The following is a 24,314-nucleotide window of genomic DNA, read 5'->3' on the forward strand; positions in this document are numbered from 1 at the left end:
TTCTGCCATAAAAATCAAAAATGCCACTAGCGTCCAAGAACAGCTGGCCAGACACCCGTGAGCCTGGTGTCCCAAAGCGCACACCTGCCGAGGGTTAAAAAGCATTGTGCACAAAACACGTTGCCTTTCTCATCCTGCCAGCACAGGCTACCAGCCGGTCTCCTGCTCATTGTCCTTCTCTCCGCAGGACAGAGGTCCACTTGCCTGCTCGTGCACATGTATAGTATTTAACCTGTTTGGCCTCAATTTGCTCATCTATAAAATGGTAATACAGCATTGCTCCATAGAGTTAAAGTGAGGATTGGATAGGATACATTATGTGTAGTCTTTATTTGGCACCAGGCTGATCCCAATGGTAGCAGTCGATGTTAGCCAGTATCAATAACAACTCTATCTAGGAAAAGATGATCATATAAATAGAAATGTTACAGAAGAGTAGACGGCAATCAGATTTCTGAAGAAACGCATTACGCAAAACACTTATACATTACATAGGAAAAAGTCTAACAATCTAATAAAATACGAATAACTATTATTCTTACAGCTATCTCATGTATGACATGGTACTTATTATATTCCAGGGACTGTTTTAAGCACTACTGCACTGGCTTCATTATATAATTCTGACAACTACCCTTGGAAATAGTTATTATTATGATCCCGAATTGACAGAGGAGAAAGCAAGTCCACAGAGGCTTCGTACAGTAGTCCCCTCTTTTTAATGTAATCTATTTTTTCTGTTTTTGCCTGTAAAGGCATGGGGAAGTCTCTAGGCCAGGGACTGAACCAGCACCAGAGCGGCGACGCAAGCTGCAGAGGTGACAACACCGGATCCTTAACCCACTGAGCCACAAGGGAACTCTATAGCAGTCCCCTCCTATCTGCAGGGGATTCGTTGCAAGCCCCCCCAGGGAATGCTTGAAAAATGGACAGCATCAAACGAACCCTATACATACTATGTTTTCTCCTCCATTAGTGGGCAAGTAGCATATATAGCACAAATATGCTGGACAAAGGGATGAGTCACGTCCTGGGTGGGACAGTGGCAGATTTCATCACGCTACTCAGAGTGGCATGCAACTTAAAACTTATGAATTGTTTATTTCTAGAATTTTCCATGTAATATTTTCCGACTGGGATTGACTGTGGGCATGGAAACTGTGGATAAGAGGGGGCTGCTGTAATTCATCTGCAGCCTCTCCTCAGGTGAATGGGGAAGTGGGTCTTTGTACCAGGCAGGTGGGCCCCAGAATCCAACAGTGACTGTCCTGCCTCTGTCCTCAAAAGCGTTAGCAGTTTCAGGTTAGTGAGGTTAGGAGGAATTTTTTTTTTTTTTCTTAGTGCGAATCTGTATTTTTCTTATGCTTCTATAAAAAAAAAACCTGTATTGCTTGTTTAATAAACAAGTTTGTTTTTTTTTTAAAAGTGTCCGATGCAGTCCTTGGCTCAAGGCCTCACCTAACCAGCTCCAGCTTGCTCTGTCTGTCCTGCCTCCTGAGATTTCCAAACCAGGGGCTGCTGCTCCTTTTGTTTGGCTTTGCAGCCTGTTATCTGGACAGAAAATCAGTATTTTGGGATTCCCGGAATGTTGACATGCCGCCTCTCAAGCCCCTCAAGATTTGGGGCAGAGGCACTGTTTTGACTTTACAACACGCCTCATTTTAAAAAACAGAACATCCAGCTCCTTGGATGGATTAAGCATCATATACTCAGGCTGCAGGAAGAATGTTCAACAGCTGTGGATGGTCAGGAAGAACCTTCAGGAAAATTGTGAAATGGGTGAGACTGTTTTCTTTTTTTTTCTTTTTTTTTTTTTTTTTCGGTCCTATCTCCCTTTTCTGTTTCCTTTACCCACCTTCTGTTTCCTCTTCTGCCCCTGACTTCCAGCTCTGAGTGAAAACTCTCGGCCCTGCACCCCACCCAGCCCCACACCCTCAGAGCCTGCCCTTAGGATCATTTGGCTTTTGCACTGGCCTGTAGTGGCAGTTTGCATATTAGCCCCTCCCATTTGCCTTTTAATCTTGACTTCTGATTGTGGAACAAAAGCAGCTGTTCAAGGTTTACAGGTATCCTTGTAAACCTTGGAAGGGAGGGGAAAGAAGACAGGATGCTGTAACTATGCCCATCACGCCTGTGTGTCTTGAGAGCCAGGTAAAGGAGCACCGACCCATGCGCTCCTCCACAGAAGCATGGGCAATACAGGGCCAGCCATTAGGGGCATCTGGAGAAGGCCTCCTGGGGCGAAAGAGCCACCAGCACAGGCTGCGACACTGACACCCTCACCTGCATGCACAGCACTCCCCTTTGTGTGCCCCTCCCCTCCTTTTCCAGGGCCACACACCCCAGAGGCGTATGGAAGTTCCCAGGCTAGGGATCTAATTGGAGCTGCAGCTGCTAGCCTAGGCCACAGCCACAGAAACTCAGGATCTGAGCTGAGTCTGCGACCTACACCACAACTCACGGCAATGCTGGATCCTTAACCCACTGAGCAAGGCTGGGGATCAAACCTACGTCCTCATGGATACTAGTCAGGCTTGTTACTGCTGAGCCACAGTGGGAACTCCCCTTTGCCCCTTCGAGTGAAAGAGCAGACAAGGCAGAGAGGAAGAGTCAGGAAAGGAAAAGGCTGTCTGGAGTCTGTGCTCTGTCTGGCAACAACCTTTATGATTTGGCTCCTGCTATGATCCCTTAGCCACACAAACAGTTACTGACCCTACTTTTGTGCCGAGGGCTATCCCAAGAACTTTACATATATGACCTCGTGATAATTCTCCCAACAACACAATACAGTAGGGACTGTGAGCCCGATTTACACACATGGGAGCTTAGGCTCAGGCATGTGACTTGCCCAAGGTCACGAAGCAAGTGCCTGCATGAGCCCTTGCAGAATGTATAGTCAGTGAGCAGACACTTAGAATCCTGAGACATGTGGCTGCTCCCTGTCTAATTCCATCCTCACCACCTGCATGTCCCCATTTCATAGATCTGGAAACTGAGGCCTGGTCAGGTTAAGTTACTTCCTAGTGCAGTTCAGCTCATGAGCGGCAGAGCCGAGGCTAGAACCTGTCTCTTCTCAGGCCAATACATACTCTTTCTACGGCTTAATGATAGGCGAGAGTGGCTTTAGAAGAAATAAAGGAACAGCAACATCTTAACATTTAGAAAAAGAAAGCTTGAGACTGGCACATAGGCTCGTGGTTTAAAAGTCAAGAGCTCCGCTTTAGCTGCCTTGTTTTTACAGTTGCCTTCTGGGACTAGCATGACTTTAATTGGATTATCGAGTTAACCTTGATGCAGCCCAGAGATATCTGTCTAATGTTGACTCTTGGAAGAACAGACAAACGTGTGTCACGCCGCCATCATTGAATTAGCAACAGAGAAGAAGAAGAATCACTGATGCTGAGCGTGACGGTAAAACCTGCCTCGGCACAACTGGTGCACGCAGCACGCTTCCTCCCACCGTCCACCGCGGGCTGGGCCTCTCCGGCAGACAGATCAGGGACGGGAAGTTAGGAGGACTGGTGTATTAATCTATGGGCCACAAGACAATCCACCATCTGATGCCGAACAAGAAAATGCCTCCCCTGTGCCCTGATGCCCTCAACTGTGAAATGGGAGCCATCGCATGTCTTCTTTGTCAGGGTCAAATGAGAGGAACGTAGAAGGGCTGGAAGGACTGGGACGCTCTCCACCAATGAAACCCCCAGGGTGGCTCGTAAGAATCCCACTGCTGGGCTAATCTGAGCATTCGTCACGGTCAGACTGGCCACACAGCCGTTCATCGCCAAGTCAGGGCTGTCTCAAGGCTGCACATGTATTTGTTGGTCAGGCTGATCTTGACCAGTTCCTTGGGTCATGTTGCTGACCCTTCTTAGGTCAATGAGGCCTCATTTCCTAAAGTACTTGCACTTTCTCTCCCTAGATGGGCCCTAGTAGAGCAGAAATTGTTTTTTTTATTAATAACAATTCCAGACGTGGGATGTTAAAATGCTCTGGTTTTTTCACAAGAAGATATTTTATCTAAGTTTTCCAGATCATCAGAAAAGACTCAGACATGTATTTCTTACTTTCAACTGCTCTTTCTACAAAGTTCCTGCTTTTATCTTTCTTGGTGGCCCTCCTGCAATCACAGGGTGGTCCTACACAATACTTGTGTGTACAGAACACACAACACAAACATGGCCCTGGTTGACCGTGACCTCAGGCAGACCTAGAAGCACGGACGGAGCTCTGTTCTGGACCTCGTGGATAAGGCGCACATTCCTTGTTCTCAAGGAGTATGCAGTCCAGTTAGGGAGCCCACAAGCTGAAACATCCCCATTAACCAGAGAAATAAATACAGGCAGTGAACACTATCGGTGGTTAAGAAACAAACTGATGTCAGCAAACAAGGTCACGGCAGGCCACCCAGGCAGGCAGGATTCCAGCTGACCCTAGAAAGACAAGGGACAATACCCTGACAGTGTCTGAGGGGTTCAGAAAGTACCTTTTTTCACATGCTATCTCATGTGAGTCTCCCAAAAACCCTGAGAGAGAAAAAAAACTCCTATCTGCATTTAATAGAGGAAGAAGTAAAGATTTAGAGAGAGGAAGTAATTTGCTAAAAGACCTTGTTTCAAACCTAGCTCTTCTGGGTCTAAGATGAAAGGTTTTTCCACTGGCAGCAAGGAAACTGCTATTTATCGGACACATTTGATGTGGACAAGGCTGTGTTACCTTCCCACCAACTGGATGTCCATATACAGTGAGGAAGAAGAGAAGGGTGAAGATGTGGAAAGGATACAGTGACATGAAGATCCCATGCTCCATCAAAGTCGTAGGTTCAACCTGCATGACGCTATCTTTCCACACTGCAAGTGGAGAAAAAGCGGTTTTTGTCATTTTGGGGGACATCTTCCTATACGCAAGTTTATACCTACTCACCCCAAGTTAAAAACTCAAAATCTGAAACGTCTGATCTTAATTAAGAGAAGCAATGACTTAAGGTCCAGGCAACCAGTCAAAAGATAAGACAAAACTGACTGTCCTAAAGTTTCAGCAGGTGCATGCTACAACTCAGCCAGCAAAAAACAAAAAACAAAAAACAAAAACAAACAAACAAACAAAAAAACAACTCTTGGCCCAGAGTTTCATTGTCTTAAAAATGTCTCTTTCACTTTGGGGTCATTGCTCTAAGTCTGGCTTAGGGATTTCTACCCAAGGGTCAGTAATGGAACCATTGTCAGCTCCTGGTTGGCCTGGCCTGGGACCCCCCCAAGATGTCCCCACAACACCAGTGGGGTTGGTTGCTTAGCCCCAGTCTCCTAACCTTTAGTGTGATTAGGACTCCCGTGCCTGTAGACTGTGGGCCACCAGGGTAGCCAAACAACATGCCTGGTCCCTGTAAGGTTAGGTAGCTTAGAAGTGGAATGGACTTTGGCAGGTTAGGGAGAGAGGCTGAAGCTAATTAAGCCAGGCTGATCAGTCTATTGGTTGGAGGTGAAATTCTAAGCTGCTGCCAATTTGCAGGCGTCTGTAAATGGATGAAATGGAGATCAAATGCAATTTGGGAAGGGGGAGGGGCTCTCGTGACCCTTCACTGAGGCTGTGCCGCTGCTGCGTGACAGCTGCCCGAAGGGAGGAACACGCCAGCTTCAGGTCCCAGAGATCAAGACGAGTGGCTGGCCCCCATACCTGGGGGTTGATTGTCTCATGGATTAAATTAGAGCAGAACCACAGCTAATGCTTCTCAATCTTGGCAGCTCACTGCAATCACCAGAGAAGCCTTAAAAAACCAATGCCTGGGTCCAAGCCCCAGAGAGTCCTATCTAAACAGGTCTGGGGTGCATCCTGGGCATCAGGGGTTTTGAAGCTTCCTGTGTGATTCCCCTTTGCATTGTTGCAAGGCAGTCAGATTGAAAATTAAAAGGCTGGAGGTGGGTGTAGGTGGAAGGACAAGCAGGGGGGCCAGGTGCAGTTCCTAAACAGTCTCATCTGACCCTTACTTATTTAAATGACACAGCGGTACTGATCCTGATTTTGCAGAGCAATGGAGCTCAACTTTGGCAGAATCACCCGGAGGGCTTAGTAACAGCTTTCTGAGCCTGCGATCACCTGTCGCTGGAGGACTGAAACTCAGATTGCTTTCTTACACCTAACCACCTCTCTCCCCCTACCAGGCCCTGTGTTCATACTCATTACGTCCGGCAGGTCTGGAGTCACCACCATAAATGAAACAGTTATGCATCTAGGAGCTCGTGGGACCCGGAGGCTATGGCTGATAGAAAGAGGGAGGTGGAAACAAGGAGACCGATTGAAAGAGAGGCCACATAAAAGGCAGCTACCTCTCAAAACAGCCACCTCGGGAGGAGGAACAAACCTTATTCTGGTGAAATGGCCATTGCTCTGTGTATTTTGGGATGTCTTTTAGAATAAACCTCAGAGCCCCAGGAGGAAATAAATCCTAATACTTCATAGAACATACTTCATTTTAAATCCCAAACAATATTATCCTGTTTACTCACCCCCTTTAGTCATCAGACTTGGCTGTGGATGGATCTCTGTTGTTTGAAAGAATAAAACATGCCCTCAGAGATAAGGCTTTGCCACAATCGAGGGTATTGAAAAGAATGGTCTCTGGCAATTCCAAAGGAGTGGCAAACATGTTTTAGAAGAGGGCGGTGTTCTGGTGGTCAACTTTCTGGGTATATTCTGATGTTTACCCAAAGGCAGTAATGACGAGTGGGGGAATCTGTTATATATGAGAAGAAAAGGCATCCGTGGTAGCCAATGGAAACAGAAGAAATTAAAGGAGCAACTTCAGGAGAAACTGAGCAGATCAGACAGACCTTCCCAAGAGGAGAAAGGCCTCAGCACACTTCAATACACAAACCTCTGTGAGAGGCCTGGACTCTGCCCTGGAGCAGAGCACAGCCCAACTGGGAGATAAGACTAACACTCCAGACTCATGTTCAAAAGCCCTCAAAGAAGGGATATAAGCAAGAGGTGAGGGCTGGAGCGCCTAAAACAGGAACAGATATTTTCATTCACCCCTTCCCTGAAGGAGGAATCCTGGAAAGTGCCTCATTTCTCAACATCCCCCCACCTCCCCTTCTCTGGGGCTGAGTCCCCAGCTTCCTGCCCTCCTGGGATGGCCTGTGCCCCTGGAGACGGGGCCTGGACTGCATTCAGAGCTGACAGTAATGTCTGGGGCCCACCCAACACGGCCCTCTAATGGTCAGATCTGCTCGGGGCCCACTGGAGATGCTTATCTGGTGGCCTTCTAGGCCCCAGGCAGCCTTGGGGAAGAGAGCAGCAGACCCAATTACCAAGCAGCCCCATAGGTATAGCTCATCTGGGGCTCCAGATAACCCAGCTCCTTACGTAATCTGAGGACGTGTGCAGTCCCCAGCCCAGCTGGGAAAAGCGTGCATGTACAGGAGTAACAGTGACGAGCTGTCTCCATGCTGAGCTTCCCCTAGCCTTAGCGGGGTTCTCTGCTCAACATGTTAGTGATAATACCGCGGGACATTTGTATCGCTCCTTACAGCTTATAAAGCACTTTATACCTTAATCTGCAAATCTCACCCAACAGGATACAGAGAGCAGGTACCATTATTCCCATTTTAGAGATGCGGAAAATCGAGGCTTAGAAAGTTAATGGGAACGTGTCGATCTGGAACCAAACCCCTGAGTTCTGGCTTTTCCAAGGACACATGAACAGAAAGCCCACTGCCAGCCAGCACTAGATGTGTCACACAATTGGAAACAGACCTTCACTATGCATTACCATCTCATAACCTTGTTTATTGGAAGTTCCCAGGCTGAATCGAGGCAGAGCTGCACCTGAGGGCTATGCCACAGCCACAGCAACATCAGGTCTGAGCTGCATCTGCTACCTACACTGCAGCTTGTGGCAACGCCAGATCCTTAACCCACTGAGCGAGGCCAGGGACTGAACCCCATCCTCACGGATGCTATGTTGGGTTCTTAACACACTGTGCTACAATGGGAACTCCTTTTTTTCATTTTTCAAAGTTTGATTGAAGCATAATTGATTTACAATACTATGATTAATTTCTGCTATACAACAAAGTGGTTCATTCATAATGTACACAATAACCTAGTTTATCTTAAGAGATTATTTTTAAAAATGCTTTGGTGGAAGGGTAATGCGTATTTAGCGTGGGCAACTTTGAAAATACAGAAAGCTATAAGGAAAAATTGAGATCTCACTGGATTTATGGCTTGTTACTTAACATTTGATCACATGTTAGAGAATTCTTTAAAAAGATTCCTAACAGGAGTTCCCTTTGTGGCTCAGTGGTTAAACGAATCGGACTAAGAACCATGAGGTTGCGGGTTCGATCCCTGGCCTTGCTCAGTGGGTTAAAGATCTGGTGTTGCCGTGAGCTGTGGTGTAGGTCACAGACTGGCTTGGATCTGGCATTGCTGTGGCTGTGGTGTAGGCCAGCAGCAACAGTTCCAATTAGACCCCTCGCCTGGGAACCTCCATATGCTGCGGGGGCGGCCCTGGAAAAGACAAAAAAGACAAAAAAAAAAAAAATCCTAACAGCCATCAATATCATATTATGACGATCAGTAACATCATCAGATCATTACTGATCATCATATGGGGGGGGGGGTGGCTCACAATGCACCTGGCTGTTCAGATATGGTTTCTAATTTCCAGCTGTTATAAATAACACTACGAGAACTGCCTTTGTACCAGGTGTTGCTTTTTAATTTACTTTTTATAATGCAAGATGACACCTAGTCAGCTTGCTGCTAGCTCCCCACAGCTGCCTCACAGGGATCACCTGTGAAAGCTGAGGAGATGAACTTGGGAACAGCATTGTTAGGACCGTGGCCGCAATTCCTGCACGCGGAGCCCCAGAGTGAGTGCTGTGGATGCCGGGGAAGGAAAGAAGGACAAACACACTGTCTCGGCAACTCGCCCTGCCCAGGGACCCGCTCTCTTAGGCTTCCTCTTTCCTTCGTGCTCTGTCTGGGGTAAAACATCTGCAGAGAGATGACCAACTGTACTGAAACCGGACAATCCAGGGCTGCGAAGATGGCCTCTCTCGTCGGTCCGCAGGACCCCATGCCCCTATATAAAAAGGTGGTTTTTTTCCATCTACCTGGGCTTCGCCGTGTCAGGTGCACTGACAGAGGAGACTCCCCATGAGGAGGGGAGGAGAGCAGGCAACCATAGGGGGCATTTCCTGCCTCCCCACTGTCCTCTCTGCCCTGGTGCCCGACCCCCAGCACCATGCCACCTCCAGTGGAGGGACTCATTTACCTCTGCAAACTGAGGGCTGCCGCTGCTGCTACAGCCACGAAAGAACCACATGCAACACTTGCTGCCTGGCAGAGAACTCTCATCACACTGTCTCGGATTTAATCTTGAAAGACTCTGGTGAGGCAGGCATGTATTAGCCCCGTTTCACATATGAGGAAACAGATTACAAGGATGTTAGTGACATGCCTCGTGTCACCCTGTGATGTGGCCAGCACACAAACCCACCATTTGACACTAAATCCCACACACTTGATGATGACTGGGCAAACTTACCCCAAAATTCTCCTGAGGTTCAAAAGGTTTAGCTGAGCTGAATGTTTCGGGGCAGGGGTGGGCGGGAGGAGGAGGGGGGGAAGCTCCCTAAGGATAGCTAATTTAAGAAGCTCCTGATCTGGGAAGCAGCACAAGGGACATCCTGGTGACCCTCTTGGTCTAGGTCAGCCCTCTACCCCCAATGGACAAGCCAGGCCCAGCGGGATACTTTTTCTCTGCTTGGAGATGTCTGTCTCCACAAGGAAGCAAGTTCCCACTTGGCTCTCAGTGGCCACACACAGCACAGGTTACACGATTCATTCTCACCAGACGCTTCTCCTTGGTGCCACTTCCAGGGCGTGAGGGTGGTTCCCCCACACCCAAGCTGTTCCCAGATATGATTGAGGGCTTTTCCTTAGGGCTCCTCTCCATCAGCAGCCTACCTCCTCTGGATCCCACAAGCTTCCAACAGTACGATCTGTGTTTTGTTTTTGTTTTTTTTTGTCTTTTTCTAGGGCCTTTTCTAGGGCCACTCCCACAGCATATGGAGGTTCCCAGGCGAGGGGTCTAATTGGAGCTGTAGCCGCTGGTCTTCACCAGAGCCACAGCAACGCGGGATCCGAGCCACATCGGCAACCTACACCACAGCTCACGGCAACGCCGGATCCTTAACCCACTGAGCAAGGCCAGGGATCAAACCTGCAACCTCATGGTTCCTAGTCGGATTCATTAACCACTGAGCCACAATGGGAACTCCCCATCTGTGTGTTGACTCAAGCCATTCTGCCTATGCTGCCAACCTGTTCCTATAACACCAATTTCAGCTAAGAAAACTGACAGAGAAATTGCACAGCAGAAGGATATCAAGAAAAGGGCTCTGCCCCAGATGAAAAACAGAGTCCCCAGCATGAGGCAAGCCCTTTCTCTGCAGGGAGTGGGGAGTAGTTACGGTCCCCACGGCGGCTGAGACCCAGCACTACTCTTCCCCTCCCCCTACCGTTCCTGGAGGCCACGCTCTTCATGGCTTTGGTCTGTCTAACCGCACTCCTCTGAGGCCCTCCCCCAGTGCACTCTCTCCAGGAGGCCCCACCGATGCTAACTTCTCTGCATCCCTATTCAGAGACTCTGCCCTGCTCGATCCGGCCCTCTGTTCCCCATCCACTCCACTTGTGCAGCTCCCGTCCCCTTAACCAGACCAGCCGTCCCCTAACGTCTAAATAGTACAAAACAGACATGAGATAAAAAACACCTCGACGATTACTGTGACTTCTTCAAAGTCACTCACTGTTCTGGATCTTTTCTAAAAACTCAAATCCAAATCTTAAACAGAATAAAAAGTTTCCAGCTGGAAAGATCTGTAGTGCAGAAACATTCAAAGGTGTGTGTGTGTGCATGTGTGTGTTTTCCCAACTCTGTGAATCAAATTTTGTGTCTGAACTAGCGCTGCTGACAGCTGCCGGCACACAGACCGGCCCTTCTCAAACCTGACTCTGCCCACGCATCACCCTGAGATCTTGTCACAATGCAGTTTCTGACTCAGAAGGTCTGGGCTGGGGCCCGAGGTTCTGCATTTCTAACAGCCTCCAAGGTGATGCTGATTCTTGTCTGGGTCCACAATCTGAAAAGAAAGAGACCCAAGGACGCATGCGATCTTGAGACCAAGGGCATGATGGAGATACCACCATCTGGCAGGGGCAGGGGCAGGGGCAGTGCTACCCAGATGCTGTCCTTACCCACAGCCACCTAAAGTCTAACAAGGCAGGTCTCCTCTTCTGCCGGGAAGCCTCTTACTCTCTTTTTATATTTCTTCATGGGATTTCACTAAGCCCTACTTTGGTGGCCCCGCCTCCCTCCATTTACATCTCATCCCTGCTTATTGCTTAAAGCTCCACCCCTCGGGGCCAGTTCGAGCCTACATCCCCCAGACACTTCCCTGTCCACCCTCACTCCCTTCTCCAAGGCGCCTCCTGCCCACATTACTCACTGGCCCTCAGTAAAGGCCTCTCTGTCTTGCTGGCTTTTCTCTGCAAACCTCCTGCTGCTATAACTGGACTGTAAGCACTCTGGTGCCTTGGGGAGTGGGGCACAGACACAACATCTCCTTCTGTGCCTCCTTCATGGGACCCTGGACCAGGGTGGACAAACTGAGTCAATGTTTCCTACTTGACTGTACGGGCAATTCAGTGTGCCCTTTCCTCTTCTCCTTTTGCTCTCAGGGAGGAAAGAAAAAGTGATCCCAGCTGTCTTGGCCTCATCCCCAGCCCTGGGCCCTGCTCCTCTCCCGGGAGCGGCAGCTGGGCCATCTTCGACTGTACTTCGCTCTCGCCGGCTCCTCTTTCCCTCAGGGAAGAGTTAAAGCACTGGGAAGTCTGCTTCCCACTTGGAAATCTCCATTTCCTCACGCAGTGGGAACAAGAGAACATTTATGGACAGAGGCTGAGCGGGCCAACTGCGCAGGGAGTGCACCCGCTCTGAATGGGGCTGTTCTCACACCCGCCAAGTCAAGTCATTAAGATGCCATCCCTGAGGTGCAGCCCCCAGCGTCACCTCTAGAGAGTCCCTCAAGCCTTGCTGGCAGAAAGGATGAATGGGGAGCCCAGAGTCTGGGGAAAGCAAGCTCTTTCATGAGCCGGGGGACAGGACCTCTGTGTTGGCACCACGGCGGGGGCTGGGGGGGGGGGCTGTGGAGGAGAAGCTGAAGTCCCCCTGTGTCCCCCTCCCCGCTTCTCCACACTGAACCCAAATTAACCCCCTGATTTATGCCGAGGGGCCCGAACAATTGCTCCTCGAAAGGCAACCAGGGGCTGGGGTGGGGGTGAGATAATAACATTAGAGAAAATATGTGCAATGCCAAAAATAATCACTGTGTCATGAGAAAACAGAGCTGGGCCGCCTCAGGGGCCGGCGCTGGGTATATTCAGGAAGGAGGGGGCAGAAATTCCCTGCGCAGTGTCGTCAGACATTCTGGGTGAAAAAAAATTTTTAAAAGCCATAACCGGAATAGACAGTTGTTCAGCGAGAACTCAAGCACCGAACATGACTTCGAGGGTCCGTCCTCTCTCCTTTATTTCAGACACTTTCATTTCAAAGAAGATAACATTTGTTTAGTCTCTTAATCGGGACCGATGCCTGATCATATGTGCCTCGTGAAATACCCTAGGATCTGCCTTACTAATCCCAATTTGACGCCAGAACTTCTGGTGCCTGGTATTTAAAGTATTTCAAAACGGCAAGAGAAGGGCAGGGGTGGGGTGGGGGGAGGTGTGCAGGAGTTCTCATCCCTTCCCAGCGGTGACCCCCCTGGAGCCTTCCTGTTTACAAAACAGAGAAAGCAAGCAGAGACAAAGGAAAAATGAGAGGAGGGAGAAAGGAACCCAGGCAGGACCTCAGGGACCCTTTCTCTCCTTTAGAATTGCAATTTCTAGCCTGTTTACATGGTCGCATACCCAGGGCTGGAGGACCAAGTTCCTGGCCACAGTGCAAGCCCTTGTTTGGTCCCATCTCGGCCCCTGTCGCACTGTGACTCGAAGTGAGATGTTCACACACATTTAGGAGGCTATACTCCATTCCACTGCAGAGAAGTCATCAAAAGCCTCGGGAAATGCCAAAATGTCTTCTCCTCGTTACTGTCATGCTCTCCAAAGATAATATTGAGCAATTTGGGAAAGTGGGTTGTGTTTTATTGCCCCAGCAATGGCTCCTTCTCTCCACTCATTCAACAAATATTCACGAGTCCTTCTTCATGTGCTGGGGCTGCAAGAAACAGTGGGAAGCATGCAGTGACCACTCCTGACTCAGGGAGCTTGCGGAGAAGTGAGGTCGAGTTCTAAAGGACTGGCCCGTGGTCAGTGGAGGCCATGGGAGCTTGACTGGACAAAGTCTGCAAGGCTGGTCAACACAGGGAGAGCCTGGCTCTGGAGTGGGGACTCAAAGGAGGAGCAGGTATACTGGGGAGACAATCAGGAGGGCAAGAGGGGTGAGAAGAACAAAGATACTGCTGGGGAGTGAGCAGGAGGGTTGGTGGTCAGGAGATGGGCCAGAGGGCAGGGTGTAAGACAGGGAACATCAGAATGGGCAGAATGTTTTCACTCAACACGCGGTTGAGTGGCCACAAGGTGCCAAGCGCAGAGAAGGGGTGTCAGCGACAAAAGGACTGACTGGTACCTAAAGCTAACAATCAGGTAATTGCCTGCCCCCCTAACCAGTTGCTGAGGTGCCAGGTGGTGGGCAGCACAGAACCCAGCCTGGATCCCTCTGCTGTTGGCTGTGCTTCTGCCACACTGGTCAGCACACAGGAGAACCCCTCTTCCTTGGGAGCAAAGCCAGGGGAAACAAGTCCCTTTGTTAAGAGCTCTAAATATGGCAGCAACCCTTGGGCCACCACAAGCTGGGACCTCGGCCCGGCCCACAGAGACCTCGGCAAGGCATTCTTGCTGCACAGTAACTCAAACACTACCCATGGAATGAAAAAATAAACTTGACCAAGGGTGTCCGCCTCTTCTGGCTCCAGTGGTGCTGTGTTTGCTTTCAGGCTTTAGCCCCCATCCTCTCGCTGTTTCCCCTTGCCCTTCGCCTCTGTGACTACTCGTCAAGAAGAATACACTTCTAATCAGACCGAAGAGAGAGGAAGAGCCCACCAGGTCCCTGCCCCATCCCATCTCCCCAAACCATTTCAGGGTGTCGTTCCCCTATTTAAAAAGCAGGAGTGGCTCCTACTGCCCTCACGATGAAGTCCAAGCTCTAGAGTCCCCTGGAGGCCTACCAGCACCAGCCTTGCTCTCCAACCTCAGCTGCTACAAGCCTGCAGCCCCCTGCCTGCTCCAGCCAGACCATACTGCAGGGCCGCCCCTAACTCAGCTCCCCATCTGCTACCCAGTTTTTTGTTTTTTTGTTTTTTCTTTTCACCTGAAATGTGATCCCTCCTTTACTGCATTCCAAATCCTATACTTTCAGAATCAACATAGCCCCGGCACCTCCATCGAGGTTTTCCTGATCATTCTACCTGGCCCACACCGATCTCCCCACTCCACCCCAAATACCCAGAGAATCAAGCTATTTCACTTAACGGCAAGGCAGCATCACCTTAGTTGCTTTATCTTAAGAGTCTTCTTTGACGGCAGAGGCAAAATGTCAAACTGCTTACGCATCCACACTGCCTGGCATTGCATCTCACCCCTGCAACCGCAGTTTCGTCTAGCTCTTTCAGATACGGTACAGTGAGTTGGAGGGAAGGCTAGACCAGCCACGATCCCCCAGCAGTAGGATCAGGACTGCAGAGTTAGAACGCCTTGCTGCTTCCCGAGTAGAAAGTGGGTTAATAAAGAGGCGTGTCGGTGGCTGCACTTATCACTAGGTTAACGTAACATCCGATGACTCCTCACTGTCCCCAGGAAACAGATCCCTATACCCTACGGAAGTTTTTACATGAAGTTGCCGGCTGTGCCTGCTGTCCACATCAGAGGGGGTGTTCAGGGAGCCAGATGCCAGCCTGCTTTCACTGACCCTGGTGAACAAGCCTGGACAGGGCGACTCCGCCTTTCCCTTTTCCTCCTTCCCCTCCCCCCTCCTCTTCCCTACCCTCCAGATAAGACCTGGGAGGTTTCTGCCCCTGATTCCACCTCCTTGACACAATAGAACAATCTGTTGCCCAACACCACCCATCCCCCAAAGCCCTCATGTCACATGTGTAGATGCCCTTCTTGGAGACAGATTTCTGGCAGGGAGGATGCCAGGGCTTGGTCAGGGTTCCACCCCTTTGGTGATGTAACATGGAGGTGAGAAAATGGATCACGCCCAAAAGAAAAAAGAAAAAAGCTACAAAACACAAAAATCCTAAGGAAAAAACCCAAACAAATTAAAACTCCAATACAACCAACCAGGTAGGGTCAGGGAAGGACCCACAATCTGGAATAAACACTCTCCTCTAGCCCAGACTTCAGTGTTTTAAAACCCAGTCCCCTATCCTCAACTCCACCACCAACACACACACACACACACACACACACACACACACACACACGACTAGGAGGGGGTTAATAGAATCCAGCTGCTTCCCTTATCTGGCTCACCTGCTAATGGCAAATCTCTGGTACTGAGATTCTATCAGTGATTTCTGCAAATCACTTTTATTAGATATAATGTCATTTTTACTTCATTATCCAGCCCAGCAGTCAAAGGGAAAACAAGTCGATATTATTTCTGTGAGACACCAGTTCTGTCCATTAATGCTGACAGGTGACAGGGAACTGAAACTCTTGCCTACACTTTTCAGGAGCTTTTGGTTAAAAGACTGGGCGGTTAACCCTTGGTATCCTGGGCTGAGCAGAGCGCCCTCAGCAGCCTTTTCCCGAGACTCTAAAGCAAAGTGTTTGGGATGCTTGTCCTGCCTGCTCAAGAAGGGGTGGGGGGGATCTAACATCCAGGCAGGCGACTGTGGCAGTGCTGGGTTAATTCTACTCTGTGGAAAGCAATAATTAACATGTGAGTCAGCAGCAGAGAAAGACTTTAAGCTCAGGGGAAAAACAGCCCAAAGTCCCTGAAGCCTCTGAGGCCACACTTGGTTTGATTCAACGATGGAGAAGATTAGCCCGAGCATGGGGAGACCTGAGTGGAGGGTGGCTGTGGACCCCTGGTGGCTCTCATGACTTGTCTTTCAGCTATGCCTGTGACACTTCACACCCTGCTGCCCGTGTGCAGAAGGAAAAGGATTGTTTCTCCAGAATCAACCAAAAAATGCTCTTTGCTGTGTTCCTGCTTCGCTGTTTCTAAAAAAATGCCCGAGGTAGCTCTGCTTTCATTGGAGTGACTGCTGATCACTTTTGAGACCATGACAAACCCATGTGTCCTATACCCACCCAGCCGACCACACCCCACAACTCTGTGGCACCCCCAAGAAAGTGCTGAAGCAACCAAGGATCTAAAAAGCCACCGTCATTGAGCTCAAAAAAACAAGCGCTGCTTTGCATTTTAGCCTTTTGGCAAGAAGCGTGGCTCTTTGGAATTTAAATCCCATCTGGCGTTTACATTTGGCAAGATTTTGATTTCACCGAGTCAACCTTTATTGAGTGTCCACCGAGGGGTACAGAAGGAAAGAGGGGCCCTGCCCTCGGCCAGCTGACAGCCTAGGGCGGGAGACAGATAGGCAGACCAGGGCCGGGGCCAGACGGACCGCCTGGGCCTGGGGCTCAGACACTTCCCTGTGACGCAGGGCAAGGTGCTTGGGTTTCTCTTAACCTCAGTGGCCTGTAAAACAGTTCCTGTCAAAGGCCCTGCACTGTGGGCTCTTGTGAGGAGTAACTGCTCCAAACACGCAGCACGCTTTGCATCGCGCCTGACACAAGGTGGTGACACTCCTGCTGCAGAAGTCGGTAACCAGTGCTCCGGGAGCACAGAGGGTGCCGTGAGCCAGGCAGGGAGAAAGGGGGACTTAGAGAGGGCTTCTCAGGGCACTATTAAGGACACACAGGGCTTAGCCATGACACAATGGGGGTGATGGGGTCTCGAGAAGATGGAGCAGAAGCAGGCCTGGGATGCCTGGTCGAGAGGTGCTGGTTCAGCTCAGGTGTTACCAATCGGGGCTGACCCCAGAACAAGGGGTAGGACTGTCCCTCTGAGGTGTCCCAAGGTGCCCTCAGCCAGAAGCAGAAGCCTGGGTGAGCTGAACCATGGGGCAAACCTGTTGTGGCATTTCTCCGATTTTCTCATTCCTTGTGCTCTGACAATGAGATGATTGTGTGGATATTACAAGAGGTGATTATCTCCATGGGCACTGAGCCTGTTTTGGCGCAAAGACCCTGCCTTGCCAGAGCCAAGACTGCTGAGGTCACAGCTAAGTTGCCGATTCCAGAGAACCCCCAACAAAGCCCCAGGCCACCAGGGGACCCGGCGCTTTGAAGGTGGCAGATTTTTAAAGATTAGGAGCCGGACAGCAGGCAGCCTGTGCATGGGGGTAGTTTCCATTCAGGGGCTGTGTCCTAAACGTGTGCCCAGCTTTGTGTGCAGGGCCCGAGGGGCAGAGAAGAGCCGTCTCTGCCGTGAAGTGGTAACAGCTCAGAGATGGTTGTCCACACTGCTGGCTTCCGCACAGCCTTGTACTGCACATCTCTGCGGGGCTGGGGGCACCCAGGGTAGTTCATGCCATCGCAGGGTGGGTGGGTGGGGGAGGGCACAGAGCTTGTTGGCCTCTGTCATGACTGAAAGCGTGACGATGGAACTTGGGGGAGAAGTTTCGAGAAAAGGGAAACCATGAACACATCACGGAGTCTTCTACGTGTTACAGCAAACCCGGGGCCACGCAAATGTTCTGGGACCTCAAGCAGAATCTGTTCAGGTGTGTTCAGCCATGATACAGTCTTACTGGGACTTAAGTCCTGCGAATGACTCATCCTGATGTCTACATGTGAACTTCTTGGCTGTGAGGGAAGAGTTAGGCAAATTAAAATGTCTAGTAGTCTGTGTGAGGCAGGTAGAGCCTACAGGGAGGGCCAGTGTTTTATTTTTAGGCCAGTTTTTTTTTTTTTTTTTTTTTTTAACAGAAATGTTATTATTCTTTCTTCAAAATAGAGATAGAGATGAGCCCAGGCCAATGCAGAGGCAAGGTCTCTGGGAAAAAAAGCTTGTCTTGGCCGGAGGCCTCCTTGGCCCTATCACTTTCAAGCCACCAGGTTCCCTGGACAGCTTCCTGTCGTGTTCTAGGACACCCCAGACCTCACCCTGGGACGGCCTACATGCTCCTGTCCTGCCTGGCAAGGACCCAGAGAGTGGGGGCTGAGTGCAAGGAAGGCAGGAGCATTCTGGAAATGGTGCCTCTGACCCTTCTGTTGCCTAGCACCCAGAGGACAGTCCCCAAACCAGCATCTGTGGCCAACCGTAGGTCTCCGCTTTTGGACATGGTCTCATCATCCAGGAAGGATTTCTGGAACTGCCCTTATTAAGGAAAAGAAATGTAATATGTAACTTGACGGAAAAAATCCAGGAAGCTCTAACACTCTATCAAGTTCTTAAGACATTTTCTTTCCTCCATAATCCTTGGCTAAGTTCAAAGGTGAGCACTTTCCCAGAGGCTCATTAGGAATCATGTTTATTTCATACATTTGGAGGTTGCAACGTTTGCTTCCATCTTGCTTATTTGGGAAAAAAAATAATTCTTTTTGTGAAAGGAAAGGCGGGGGGCGGGGGGAATGAGACAAGGGTACAATGTGGGAGAGAAGAACGGTGCTTGGGACGCCAGCCTGGACGGCAGACTCATGTTCTCAACAGTTTTCATCTCTGCTTTTCTCCGAGGGGCCGTAACAGCAAGTCACCGCTCCTTTCACCCTCTGAACCTCCACGGCCCCCTCTGTCCTCCCTACCTCCGTGGGTGCCTGTGTGAAGGTGTGTTTTGACGGCAGATATGATTTGCACGAGTGCCTGCATAGAGGCTGCTCTGTAAATGAAGAGTACTGATGGGTATCACAGGATTTCTGGGTGCTTTACTGTGGAGGAAATTCAGCCAAGAGCTCTGTGAGGGTTTGTGGTCTGCTCATCTGAAGCCAGGATGTCACGAACTGGCCTATCAGGCCAGGCCATCGCTGACCCCTTGGGTGATGAGCAGGAATTCTGAGCCACTGGCTGGGGCTGAGGAGCAGCTGCGTGTGCCTCATCTGTCCTTTCTATCTCGCTTCCTTCCCCCCATCTAACTGGCTGTGCTCCCCTCCACGTATGGTTAGCGAGGAGCAGTGGGGGTACTGGTGGGGGGAATGGACATACTTCGTGCCTCTACCCATCCGATCTGCTGACCTGAGCTGGCTTCCACTCTTTCTCCAAGGCTCACTGAAGGCCCTGGCTCACTTCTTTCAGGAGGTGTCCCCAGGTTCCTGGGTGAGGCGACCTTGCTGTCTACACCAGTCTTCTGGCACATTTCAATCTGCCAAGTGCTGCTGAACTTCTTGCCACCTGTGCAGGCCAGGGTCACCTGTGGTCTAATCTGCATAGCTACCTTGAGAAACCATGAAACAGAAGGGCTGCAGGAGGCAGCATCCTCAAAATCTAAGTTCAAATGCCACTAGGGAGAGAGGACCTGTAGTCCCTAAGGGGTAGGGTGGGGAACCTTAGGAGCAGAACCCATCTTTGATAAGGAGACGAGAAGCAATACTAAGTTCTACCAAAGCTGTGACTGGAGGGTTCTGCGGGGCCACTTCTGTGTGCTGCCCTCTAGAGGAGGGGCTGAGAACACCACCGGGATGCCCAGGCTGCTCAGTGCTGAGCGCAGAGCCCTGGGGTTTCCCACATCACTCGCTGGACAGGTGAATTATTCTACCAGACGCAACGCTATGTTCTACCAGAACTATGCTGTACCACAACGACCATCCAGAAATATACGGAAAACCAGTGTGAGTCTCTTTAATGTTTTAGATCCTATTATTGCTTTGAGCAAGGAGTTTGACAGATCTTATCTCATCGAAATCCTAAACAGATAGCTGCTGTTTTTCTACGACTCAACTTTATCTTAAATATTAATGCAGTGTTCCAAGTTTTGGGATTTGGGAAACAAGTCTGAGTTCCTGTCTACAGTATTGGATTTATGGTTGTTGTCAGATCTTCTGCCTATTCTGGTCTACTCTAAACACTCTATTCCTATTCTCTCACCCATACAGACAAATTTTAAATTTCTAATATTTTCGAATTCTCCAATATTATCCTGAATAGTAATGTCCTCTCCTCACTTAGAGTAATAGATTCCTGAGGGCTGGGAGCACATACTCTGCTCTTTCTCTTTTCCACCATGCTCAGCAGAGTACTGGGCACACAGCAGGCGCTTAATATACACCCCATCACAGAATGAGAGACTTTTAGAAGGAAGAAAATAGGAGCATTTATCCAGTCCCTTTAAAGCACAGATGTGGAAACTAAGGCTGGGGGGTTGTCAGTCATTAACTCAAGGTCAGCAAAGCCCCTCCTCTCTGATCTTGGAGCTAAAACCAACTTTATGACCATTAAAACATACCCTCTGACATGGGACTATAACTACTGCCATTTTGCAGTTGGGCAAACAGAGGTACGGAGTGTTTAAGTAACTTATCCAAGACGCCTCAGCGAGGAAGGGCAGGGCTACAACCTGAATGCAGGCTCTCCGGTTGCAGAGCTTCCCTCCTGACTCAACTCTATCCTGCTTTTCCTCTCCAGAACCACTTCTCCATCGTGGGGTCCACCATCTCCTGCCTCAGCTGCCATCACCTGTATGCTTGTCCTTCCCTGTACCCAACCCCCACCGGGCTGTGGCTCCTATGGGCAGAAACACAGGGGTCTCACTCTCCCTTAATCCTCTGGGGTCTCTGTCCCAGTGCCTTCACTACAATGGGAGTTTGCTGAATAAAACTACAAGAAAATACAAGTACAGTATGCTAGGTTAGATAAAGAAATCAATTTCTTCCTCCCAAAATGTTGTGCAGAACTTTTAATAGTTGTTTGCCCCACAGGGGAGATAGGAATCTATTAGGAGTGCAAACACCTTTGCCAAGGTCTCTCCACCCTGGCCAAGTGTTGCCCAACTCTTGCACAACCACGAAGTCACGTGGGACATTCATCCCCCCCACCCCCCACCTCAAGGCAGGTGACTGGGCCACTCCTTTCTGTAGCCTATTCATGGTTTTTGTTCCCTTATGCCTTCATGCCGTACAGAAGACTTCATCTTAGCCCACATACAGAAGCCTCTCCAAAAAGTCTTATTTCCCTAGATGTTAGACAGCTGGGACTGGGAGCCAATGTGAAAAGCAGATTTGCCAGTCCCCTGGCTTCTCTACTCCCCTGGCTCTTCTACTCCCTCAGCTTCTTCACTCCCTCAGCTTCTCCCAAGTCAATCCAGCAATGACTACTGGATTCAAGTGCTTCCCAAACCCACACAAGAGAGGAAACTAGGCTATTCCCAGGATGCCTGGAGGGAGCTGCCCCAATCCCAGTGGGGCAGAGGCATTTCCATTTCACAATGAATGTCACTCTTTTCTCAAATATTCAAAATAGCATCCAAGCTATTCCAAGGCTGCCCCTTATGAAGACTAGCTGGGCCCCATAATTACAGTTTTCTTTGCTGGAAATAATCACTACAGCTCAGCTATTTTCTCTCTTTAGGATTTACATGGGGTGGAGGTGAGGGGCTTTTATTAACCTTGTATATAACTATTCTCTTCTATATTTGGTGTCCTTGTTTTAAAAAACCAAAGGCCCTAATACAAATTCTGAAAATCATCATGGTAATGGAATTTTAAGTTTTTCACCAACTTTTTCATCTGCACAGGAGCTAAGGATAACTGCAAATAAAGCATTCTGGAAGGGAAGGTACACATCTTGATGGAGATTTTTTTTCCCAACAGATAGCAGGAACAGAGAAAATGGCTATGGAACTCATCCTCCAACACCTGCCTGATACTCCTGGCCCACAGGCCAGACATCTCTTGCTGAGCAATGGAAAGGCTGACCAGCCACTGTACAGTTGCCCTCTATTGATCTGATTCACCTGGATTCTTAGCTGAACTAACAGGAGGTCACCACCAAAGTGAATCATATCATCCTTCACCTGCTTACCAGACATTCTTATTCTGAGACCATGAGGGCTTTAACCACAATGGAAGCACACCCTTGGCGCCTCTCCCAGTCCCTCACCCCAAGGAAACACTCACATCAGCAAAATTTTTCTGTATGCTCTGTTTTATATGCTCCTCTCCTTTCTCCAACGGGTGGGGCAAAACAGCCTTCCCCTTCCCCACAAGTAACTATCTGAAAATGTCAAGGGATATTGATATTCTATTATAATACCCTACTGATTTTTGAAACCCTTTATCATCTAAGACTCTGACTCAGAAAATCCAGAAGCACTGTCCGCTGGACAGCAATGGGCCAAACAGGCCCAAGGGAGCCTTCATCTCTGTGCTTTCAGGTTGGGAAGCAGGTTCTACCCAGGGGCCTCTCCTTAGGGACTTCCCTGCTCCATTTGGAAAGGTCCACTTGACTCTAAGGATTAACAGGTCTTTTGTCTTCTGTTTCAATGTTAAACAAGCTAAGGAACATACCTAAACCTTAAACAATCTCTTTGTCAATGAGCAGTTCCTGATCCCACCCTAGCGCTCAAGTCTCTACCCACACCAGGCAGGAGAAAAGCATGGCTCATGCAGCCTGAGAGACCAACTCCAGCTAAATCCAGTTCCAGGGCAGAGCAGAAACATGAACGGGTTTTGGATTTCCCTACCCCTGATATTTAGCAAAATAGGCTCCAAACGGAGGACTCTGCCTCTCATGCTAAGCCTTTTATAAGATGCAGTTAGCTTCCCACTTACATAGCTTTATTTAATACATGGCTTTAAAACTTGTTCTGGAAAAATCTTGGCAGTCAGAAGCTGTCCAAAGATGACCACTTTTCACTCTAACCAGCCCCAGTCTTGCCCACCACAAGGCATCATCACATCCAAAGTGGGCAGCTTTTCTGGAGCACAATAGCTACATGATGTTCCCAAACCAAGGCGGATTTCTCAAGACCTATATACTCTTCAGCCAGGACAGGCGACATCATGACGGAACCTCTTTCCCCCCACCCCACCCGGAGGGCTTATGTTCAAGTTTTTAACCACTGAGAAACCTGAACTTACTAATCTATTTCATTTGACCTGTGTGGCTATGGTCATTGCTTTCTATGGCCAGTTAAGCTGTCCTGCATGAGACCACCTTCCAGTCCCAGAGACGGTTTCATCAAAGATGCATACAGCACCTTGGAAAGCTTTCTGGTCTCTGGGCATATTGCTGGATGAAATATTCCTTTCACCTTTTCCCAGGTGGGCCAGACAGGAAGTCTCATTTATAAAAGGAAAAAAGAGCATGACAACAAGCATGTCCATATAGAAACACGGGCACTAGGAATGTGCAGAGAGAGCTGAGTTTTCCAAGCAAAGGTGGGGATGCTAAGTACTATAAAATCTTTCCTCTCAAAACAATCCAGAAAGCAAAACCCAAGAAGGCAATGAATATAAATGTTCCTTGTCACGTCATCCAGAGTCAGCCCTGGACCAGTCTGCTCTCAGAGTTGTCTTTCCCCATCTCCAACATACCCCTTCCCTATTGATGCACTTTTTAGCCCTGGCACAGATGACTTCATCTCCGACCTTCCTCCCAACCCCATCATGTGTCCATTTCAGATCCAAAATGCAAATCACTTAAAAAAATACATACACACAAACTCCCACAGATACCTACTGCCTTTCGTGTCAGATATAGGGTTGATGCATACATATAAGCAATCTTATATGTATGGTTATGAACATTATGTTGTTTCTTTTTCCCAAGTTTTTTTTTTTTTTTTAAAAGATCTGCAGTATTTTTGGATGATGAATAGTTGTTAAGTAGCTATGACACACAGGCCTTGCTAAGTACTGAGGGGCACTTAAAACATTAAAACATAATTCATCATTCTTTTAAGAGACAGCAGGTGAGACAAGAGACCTCCCTGTACACACAAGAGCAACAGACTAAATATTTGTTGCTGGTGGTGTCAAGGGTCAGATATGGTGTGGGCTGGCAGAGACATGAAAGATAGTGGTGGATTATTTCAGAAGACAGGAGAGCCACACCTGACACAATCAGCTTCCTTTGATTTCTCACACATATAGGCTAGAAGACCCTCGACCTTTGTAAAACACTGCTTTGACTTCCATTAACTCCCCTTGGCAAACACATAATCAAGTATCCAAGGGGGGTATAACAGTGGCAATGCCTCATAGAGTTCACAATTTTTAGAGGAAAAATTAATTATTCTCTTGAT

General features: G+C 49.0%; 1 protein-coding gene and 1 long non-coding RNA gene across 2 annotated transcripts in view; one reads left to right on the top strand and one right to left on the bottom strand.

Moving 5' to 3' along the window:
- Positions 1-24,314, bottom strand: part of EPAS1 (endothelial PAS domain protein 1) — a gene marked incomplete at its 3' end in the record, with an annotated part of 85,965 nt that overhangs the window by 38,204 nt on the left and 23,447 nt on the right.
- On the top strand, positions 1,794-15,551 carry LOC146404829 (uncharacterized). Its single transcript, XR_014842031.1, has 2 exons — positions 1,794-8,333; positions 10,274-15,551. It is a non-coding gene; the product is annotated as an uncharacterized LOC146404829 (long non-coding RNA).

Source organism: Sus scrofa, chromosome 3, assembly GCF_054392235.1.
Source record: "Sus scrofa isolate SSC_HxYL_T2T_F1_AM1 chromosome 3, Sscrofa_HxYL_maternal_Yorkshire_Landrace_v2.0, whole genome shotgun sequence".
Classification (NCBI taxonomy): Eukaryota; Metazoa; Chordata; class Mammalia; order Artiodactyla; family Suidae; genus Sus; species Sus scrofa.